Source organism: Nematolebias whitei, chromosome 9, assembly GCF_014905685.2.
Source record: "Nematolebias whitei isolate Nwh7 chromosome 9, NemWhi1, whole genome shotgun sequence".
NCBI lineage: Eukaryota > Metazoa > Chordata > Actinopteri > Cyprinodontiformes > Rivulidae > Nematolebias > Nematolebias whitei.
Window position 1 is genome coordinate 37,125,458 of NC_056506.1, and position 9,509 is coordinate 37,134,966.

At 40.2% G+C, this 9,509-nt stretch overlaps 1 protein-coding gene across 1 annotated transcript in view; it reads left to right on the forward strand.

Annotated features, from left to right (window-relative positions):
• The first annotated feature begins 520 nt into the window (after positions 1-520).
• Positions 521-9,509, forward strand: part of sntg1 (syntrophin, gamma 1) — a 59,698-nt gene continuing 50,709 nt past the window's right edge. The window contains exon 1 of the mRNA XM_037681757.1: positions 521-816. The gene's annotated coding sequence lies outside the window, so the exon portion shown is untranslated. The remainder of the gene's footprint in view (positions 817-9,509) is intronic.

Here is a 9,509-nt window from a genome sequence, read left to right on the forward strand (position 1 = left end):
AGATTTTTCCCTCCATGCCCTGACCTACACCGTCATAACTAATTCATCAGCTCATATCCTCAACTTCAACCCTCAAGCTGCTCTTTAATTATAAATAAAGTGAGTGACAACGTCTCAGTCTGAATCTCTGCATCTCTACAAGTAACCAAAAAAAGGAAAATCCACGCTTCGAGTCTGTCATTTACACAACCCTGAAGAACTAAACAATACAAAATAACAAGACAGGCTTTGTAAAACCTGTTTTTTTATATATATTTACACGTGAATGCGTGATAGAGTGGCAAAAAATATATACTGTGCAGAAAGAAAGTGTGCTCATGCAATATTAATGGTCCCGGAGTTGTGCGGGGTGTTTTGGGTTTTAGACACGCAGCGCCTGAACGCACCACGCCGCGCCGCGCGTGATTTCCAGCTTCAGTTGTTGGCAGCAACAGCAGCAGCCGCACGATGCGCGACCGACACAGCAAGAAGAAGGTCGGAGCTGTGAAACCGGACCCCCTGCCAGAGATGTCGACGGACAGGAATCCCTGAAAGCAACACTAGTTCCCAGGACAGAACAGGAGGGGGAGGAAAAATGGGTTTAATGTTCTGCTGCTGCTTCATCCGTCGCCTTGTCTGCACACCACAGTGTTGTAGTGGACCTGGATGCTGTGTGGGCGATGCTGCCACAAGGGATTTATTGTGATTTCGCAGAGATCTGTATTCAACCGTTGCATCAACTAAAATAAAATGAAATGAAAAGGGCGTCAGAGGACGGACAGGAGTAAGAAAGAGGGGGGATCTATAAGACATCACCACCTGTTACCAGAAAATCAGGTAAGCCTCATAAACCTATGTCGTTTTTACAATGCCTTATTAATTATTCAGCCAAGCACCCATTAAATAAACCATTAACCTGTACTTTTTTGGTGTGCATAATTCACCTTAATGTTGCACCATTTACTAATCACCTTTATGGTCCAGATGGTAATAAATCCTATTTTCAACCTCTGAGTGGAACTTGCATGAAAACACAGTCTTGAGCATATGTTAGCAGGGAATATGTGGGCTTGCACAAACCTTTTTTTATTGCATCAGTGCAGGTACACATGCAGCAGCTGCAGTTCCTGTACTCAGTGCAGCAGACCTCTTTTCATCCACACAGCTGCGTTAAAGTAGCCTCTCAAAACTGGATGCCAATCACAGGCAGCATCCCTCCTTGGGTAAAGAAAGGGAGTGCGAGAGGGAGAGAGAGAGAGAGAGAATTTTATAGTCACTCACAAATCACTCGTGAGTCCTTCGCCTTGTTTCTCGATGCTTCGCAGAAGAAGCATCCAGGCAGTGTCCATCTGAGGAGTTCAACCTGCTGCTGCTTTCGGTCCTTTATTATTCTTGTAGAGAACTCCTGAATCCTTCAGTGTTTCTGAATCCTTCAGTGTTTCGGGCAATTTATGATGCTTCTGTTACAGTAAACTGCTCTGGCAGAGTGCAGTTTTCTGCCCCCCCCCCCCTCAATGGACAATCAGAGCAGCTGAGATTTAGCAAGCAGACTTCAGTGCCTGTCAGGTGCTGGCATACAGATACGAGCTGATTTATTCACCGAACACAGATCAGGTGCAATTTGATGCACTCAAAGGCTCCTCTCCATGCATGAAAGGGGAAGACATTGAGATGCCAGTTGCTCTATCCCTGCACCCCCCCACCCCAATTTTTTTCCTGCTTATGTCTTAAATCAAAGAGCAGCTTGGCCAAGTGACGGGGCTACACAGGCTGAAGATAAAATAGACTAGATAAAGAAAAAAAAGTGTGATGGTCTTGTTTGACAACTTCTTTTGAAACATTGTCAAGGTGTTGCAGTCTAGATCTAAAAGGAGAATGACGTGCCGTCAGACACATCCATGGCCTGAAGTTGACACACATCCTTAACGGTTTGGAAACAACATCTGCTTTTCTCAACCAAATGCTCCTCGGCGCTCACCAGTAATCAGCTTTCTCTCCCCACTACTAAACCCCACTGGATCGTTTAAAAAATTCCAGAGCAGTTAAGCATCTTGAAATCTATTAGTGAGATCAGCAGTCCTGGGGCGTCACTCAAAGCAGGGAATGTGCATATTGGCATCAATTTTGTATGTTAACACATTCAAAGTGCTGTTACACTCCTCCCAACAACACCCAGCAGCTTGACATGGAACTGAGCCGCTCTAAATTTTCAAGGGTTGCACTTTTCAGTGCTCCAAATTAGGCAGAAGGGCATTTTCTATGCCACATGGATTTAGTCGGTGACTTATTTTAAGCATGAAAATAAGCTCTGTTCTGAATTTAATACATGGAAAAGCCTGACAGAAGCCCCAGCGAAAAATCCGAAAGTCAAAATGAGGTTAACAAAAAGTAAAACATTAATACTCCTTTTAATTTCCTTGGCTTTATAGACGTGCAACTGAAAGGCTGGACATCTTCATTTAATGAGCTCGACAGTAAGAGAGCAGGGGGGAGTGTAACACCTGACATTTCTTTGGGGTTTTATATAGCATCTGTCTGGTCAGCCATCCATACAAACTGCTCCAGATGTTAAATTTGTGGAGGAGGAACCGTGTGCCTGTACTGCTGAGTGATGTACGAGCAGCACAAATAAAAGAAACGGTAGATTTTCCTCTCAGGAAGGAGGCAGCGCAAAGAAAAATATAATAGCAGTTCGTGTCACAAAGTCGCTGTCACGCAACAAGAAAACCATTAGTCTGTCCTAACGGAGACCGGCGGCTAATGAAGCGAATGCACACCCAACTCTTCACAGTGGGGAAGACACAACTCTCATTGATATGCGCCTCATCGCCCGACCGATCTGATTTAGAGGTCCAGGACTGCAACACAGACCTACTCGCTTAAAGCTACACAAGCGTGGGTGACGAGTGCCCCGTGAAAACCAATAAGGGGAGAGATTATCCACAGTGATAAATGATAGCTTAACGTATGACAAAACACGCTTCCAACTACAAACCTTCTGCAGCAGAGGATTTCTGCTGCGGGTGAGTTGTGTTTGCTTTGCACCTCTGTATAGCCCAGGCTGGACAATTTTGGGTCACAGTTGATTAATGTGTGGAGTCTGCTTGTTCGTTAAGCACCGCTGCTCACGCACAAACTAAAGTAGTAGCTCAGTCTTGATGGTTCACGCAGTGTTACTGCGTTTCCATTTGATATTTTCAGTCTAATAAAGCAGTAGATTGGAACCTAAAATAGCTCCGGCCAGGCAGCTTCAAACTGACTGCAGATTTTCTTTAATGAACAGCACGGCCTTAATGGCTCAGCTACCTTGAATAGCGGTGATACAGGGGTTCCCAACTCTGGTCCTTGAGGATCACCATCCTCCATGTTTTAATAGTTTCTCTGCTCCAACACGCCTGATTTTAATTAATGGGTGATTAATGGTCTTTTGCAGAATGTGAGGAAGTACTTTAAATAACTGGATTGTGTGTGTTAGAGCAGAGAAACATCTAAAACATGCAGGATGGTGTTCCTCAAGGACCAGAGTTGGGAACCATTGGCATAGGGTTATAGCAACTCATCAGTGGTAACATCCACTAAAAAAATCACAAGATTTTGAGGAAAATTGGTGAGATGAGTTAGAATGTTGAGCTTCAGGCTGAACTGGAGCAATCTGCAGAGGTGGCTTCAACCAAAATGCAAAACACAACAACCAAGTAGCACTCTGTGTTTACATGGACTTTAAGTAATCAGATTAAACGGCCATTCGGAATAAAAATGTGTCATGTAAACGCCCCATTCGTATTATTCTGAGCTGATTCAGCTCAATCCGAATGAATTTGTAATCAGAATTAGAGTGGTGGTTTATGCCGATTCATAATCCGAATGGTGTGCATGCAAACTCTTAATCTGACCATTTTATTCAGATCGTGAAAAACTAACCTAACTGCGCATTTGCGACCTGTCTACCTCACGTATTTCCGCCCGACTAATGCTAATATGTTGGGGAAGCAAAAATGGTCGGTGAGCGACACAACATTTCTACTAGAAACTTTGAAAGAGCTCAGAATTATTTGTATTACCTGTAGCTCAGTCAGGGAGTGCAGTAACATCATTAAAACCTAGTGCTGGTCCATTTTGGACACTCAGGTTTGTTTATGTTCATTACGGAAGTAGAACTTATTCTGTGTTTTTTTTTTAAGGAGAGACCACTCTGCGCATGTCAGTACTTCTATTCAGAATAAAAGCCCGTTGCAGGTAAACCCTCGTCATGATCAGATTGTACCCAAATGTAAACGATACATTTGAATTATTTAATCCGAATACATCTCAATCCGATCAAAGGATTTTGCACATGTAAACATAGCTGTGGGTACCAGCAGTGGTGGAGAAAGTACTCAAACACTGTACTTAAGTAAAAGTACAAATAAACAGACAAAAATGTACTATAGTAAAAGTAGAAGTACCATATTAACATTTTTACTTAAGTAAAAGTAAATAAGTACTTGCTTTAAAAATACTTAAAGTATTAAAAGTAAAAGTACTTCCTGAATGTATTACATAATGCAATGGTCTACATATCTTTATGTGCACCTACTGTATATATATTTTCTGTAATCCATTAATAGTGTTGAGCCATTTTAATGAACAACGCTGCAGATAGTGCATGTTTTTATTGTGTTTACTCTGTGACACCGTTCACACTTGGACTTGTGATTCTGTGCGTCAGAATTTCAGGTATGACCTGCAGAGTTAAATGCCATTAAGCAAAATAAGAAAGAGGAATGATTATACATTTGAAAGTTTTTATTTTACACAAAGCAAAACCAATATGTCATTTTAACTGCAGTAAACACATTTAAGTAAAAGTTGTCTGCCTGAACAAAAGGGGCGTTAGACACAACTAACAAAGGAACAGGCTCTGATCATTTCAACTCCAGTTAAAATTCTGTCTAGTCAAATTTGTAATGGGTCAATAGTGAACAATATTTAACTTCCTGACACCATTTTTAAAACTTGGACCCGAGTGTCGAGTCATTTGGAGACATCTCTTGTCTCCTAACATCCCATGAACTGACACATTTTAATATTGCAGCAAGAATTTCTTGTTGAAGTTCAGAAGAAGTTGTTTTCAAATATTTTTTAGTCCAATCTGGCTCTTTTGGGAGAGAGAAGCTGTCCTGTTGTACTGAGCAGTCTTTCAATAGTCTTTCAATGAGGCCATGGGTGGCGAGTACCTTCTGACTGACTCTCTTGCGGTGGAATACATTTTGGGTGTGTTAGCGGTGCTGCAGGTGCACCCAGCTCAGTGACATATATATGTCACTAGTCCAGCTCTTCTTGAAGGTGGGCCTAACATTACCTGCCCGCTTTGCAGTGATTCAATGGACCAGCTCCCCTCTCACCATTGGTTACTTTCAAAGTAACAAACAAATCAAAAAGCCGCAACATGAATGTAACTTGTAATGCAACGCATTATAGAAATGTAGTGTAGTAGAAAGTACAGATACTTGATGTAAAATGTAGTGGAGTAAAAATATAAAGTACCCACATTTAACTCTACTTAAGTAAAGTACAGATACATGAAAAATGTACTTAAGTACAGTAACAAAGTATTTGTACTTAGTTACATCCCACCACTGGGTACCAGTTCTGGTGGAATGGCACAAAGAGGCAAATATATTGTTTGCAAGAACCTTTAAGAAACTTTCTTGTGAAATATTTTATTGATACATACAACCAAAACTTATTGTATCAGTGGATGAAGAGTTTGCTGAGCCCATAAGACCTACAGTACAGGTTCTGCTAGAACGTCTGTGGACAAATTTAAAAAACCTCCTTCAATATGAAGGGAATTATGATTTTGTTGCACTCTTAGTACACATTAATTATTTTCCTGCTAATGTCTGTCCCTGAGACACATTCCTCCTTAATTTATTGCACATTTGCCTTTTTAGAATACAAATAATCTGAGCAAAATAAAATTATTTGCATAAACAACAGTAAAGTTAAAAGTGCAATGCCAAATAGTAAATGCCAACTTAACCAAACATCTGTAGGGTTTGTGCCCCATGTCATGCATCTGCTGCACCCCACAATTCATCCAGAAAGCCCAGATAGATGCCAGAGGTCTTATAAACCACCTGGTTACGAAGGTTTTGTTCAAATCATACTGGATCTATATCTATCACATGATATCCTGCTTAACGAGGATCCTTCTGTTCCTAATATTCTCCTGAAGGCCTCACCAAAACCCTGCTCTGTCCTTCCACTTTCTGGCTAATCTTTCATTTTTGAATCAAAGCTTTTTTTTGATGCGAAGGAGACCAAACAAATGACAAGTACATGACTGAAGTAAAATATGCTGATGAGTTTCTCTCGCCGTGGGGCTGCAATCTACCTCTGATCCAACTGAAAATAAAGCTATTAGAATAATGATAAAAGCAGAATATTACCTTCAATGGAAAAGTTGCTGCACATTATCAGTAAAATAGGACTGAGAATGAGCTATAGTGAAAACTTGTCGTCGCAGTATCAGTGTCTGCAATATGGCGATGGACCGCTTGGACTTCACAAAATCACAGCATGAGACAATATATTTCAGGTGACATGCCTTTATGCCCTGCTTGCTAATATTTTTGACCAATCAGATGGACCCTCTCTGTCCAAGACACCACTTGTAGTGCTGTTGTGATGACAGAAAGAAAAGACTGGAGTGATGAAAACATCCGTTCATCACAGCTGATATTGTTATGATATTTAATTATATCATAACTGCACATTTTCCTAAATTTGTGTAGTTTTCGTTTGCGATGAAGCACTTGTTCCAAAAGCTACTTTAGAAGCACAATTGAATTATTAAAACAGAAAAGACACACTGATTTAACTTTAACGAACCTGTCCAGAAAAGTGGAACAGTGGAAAAACTACGAGCAAACACGTGCAACTGAACCGGCTCTACAAGCAACGATTAAAATAATTTTTTCAGGAGTTCATTTTGTGGCATTGTTTTGTGATTTACTTTACAAAGGACTGAATGATAGTTGTTCAAAGCTTCAAATGTGTTTTTAAAAATCAATCTGACCACTAGTGCACTACCACTGTGTCCAGATTCTACATGTAAACTTTGTTTGTCCCTAATACTGTAAGGGACAGCATATGTTTTAAAGAAGCTGCTTAAAACTCCTTAAAATGTTGTACTCATGTTTAGGCAAAGACTGCTTATCTCCATCAGTAGTTTTGTTTGCTTTACAACGTGCCATTATTTGTCACTTCAGCGCTTTTGAACCAAATCTAAGTAAGAGCTTATGAATAAATCTTGTAGCTTCATTGGATCATCAAACTGTTGGCAAAGGTAATTCATTTCTCTCCATCTCCAGACAAAGATCTGGAAATGGAGAGAAAAAAAAAATCTACCATTAGATTGATGATCATTTTGAGATGGAGCCAACTTCTGACCAACACTAAAGTCTAAAAATTACAGTTCTTTCTTTTAATGTGACAATTATATGCATTTAGTGTGACTTTTTGTGTGAAAATGTAATATTTTGCCTCTGAAAATAAGACTACAAAAATTAGACATCCATCCATCCATCCATCCATCCATCCATCCATCCTCTTTACCCGCTCCTCGAGTTTCGGGGAAGCTGTACCCATTTCCAGCTGTCACTCTTCAAGATGCAGGGTACCCTCTGGACCAGTCACAACAAGTCAATCTGAGGACTATACAAAACTTCCAGAAAATCAAACAAACTTGAAAAATTGTTAAATGTTGTTTTTTTATTTTTTTTATTTTTATTTTTTAAACAAAGTATTTTTTTTTTTTTGTTATTTGGACACAAACACACAAAAAAACATAAAGAACACAGAACAAAATCCCCTCACGGGTGTACAGTTTTGTTACATATTCCAGAGAAGGCATCAAAAATAGACTGTCAATAGGTCTGCAGTTTGGGACAGGTCCAGAATGCATGCAAGAGTGTAGCTGGAGTGTGTTTACAAAGATTGCATGCAGGGTCCAGGTCAGCTTTGATCTTGGACAGCTTGTCTTTGGACCAGTGCAGCCGGTGCACCACCTTGAATTGAATTCCAGCATGTCTCAGACAGATTGATGATGAGTAAATGTTCTTAACGATCTTCAAAGTTCATGCTCAATAATCCAGGTAAAAATATTTTACTCAGAGGAGTTGATGGGGGAGAGGGCAGACTCCAAAAACCATCTTATCACGATCAAACTGGTTGGTCCACTATGTGAGTGTGCTACTTATGGGACTGAGTTTGTTGTGGCTCCTCGGACTGATGAAGTCTTTTGGATGAAAGACGAAACATTTCAACACAAAGAAACCGTCCAGATGACCTGACTGAACTTTGTTGGGTTCTTAATGATCTTTCTCCAGGTGGAGTCTGATATGAATTCCTCCAAGTTCGTTTCCCATTTCAGTTTAAGAGAATCCAGACTGGATTCATGATATGAACTGAGCAGCGTATAGATCTTGCTGAGTGTCCCCTTGGTATCAGACCTGCATTCCAAAATCTTTTAAAATGTTTTAAACTCTCCGAGATTACAAAATTCTGCCTCTTTCCCTGAGAGAGAAATTTGTTTTGTGCAGCATAGTTTGGATTGTGAAATAATTAGCCCGAGCAGTTCTCTATATTTTTGTACTTGGTATTCAGTCAGGAAGCACATGCGTTCCTCAAATGAGTATCATTTCAATGTAGTCAGCCTTCAGCAAAATGCTGAGCTTTTTAATCCTTTCATGTACTCAGCACACAGCATGGTGCATTCCCAAACCCCAAAGTCTTTTTTTTTTCTGCAAGGCAACTCTTCACTGGCTATAATACCTAAATATATTCATGCTGTTATATTTAGGATTTTTATTGTGCATGTGTAGAATAAAATAAATCAAAATAATTGAGTGTGGCACAATGACTGAATATTCATTTTCATGTCATCTGTTAAAAAAAAAAGACGACATGTTATAGAACTTCTCAGCAGCAAACATGCAGCAGCAGCTAATTTCTTTATTGTTTATCATCAGGATTTGTGTATCTCTGCGTCTGCTCTGATATTCAGTGACAGAACAGTTCGTAAAATGATCCCTGCCAATTCAAACTGGCACCTACAGCTGATATCTGGTGGTTCCTGCAGCCATCAGCGTCAGAAAGGTCAGCGTCTCAGTCTATAAACGTGTCTGTCACTAATTTATGTCTCTGTCCATCATTCATGTGCATTTGGCATAAAGAGCACTGCTTGCTGTGCCTGGAGTCTCAGGTATTGACTCACGAGGTAATGAAATACTTTTTTCGACAAATGCAACAAAAGGACTGAAAACACGATGAGACCCCTCGGTACATCGCTCAGCAATTGATCCTGAATGTAATCTGAGTGAGAAAAAAGAAGTCACACCTCTTGTGGCAGAAAAAAAAAACTCTGTTGAATACAAGATGTTCTTCCACAAATGTTCAAACTGCTGCGTCTTGATTTGAGCCTGTTCTGTGCTGGAGTAATTCTGAAGAATGAGCTCATTAACTTGACAGGGGACGAGAAAAAA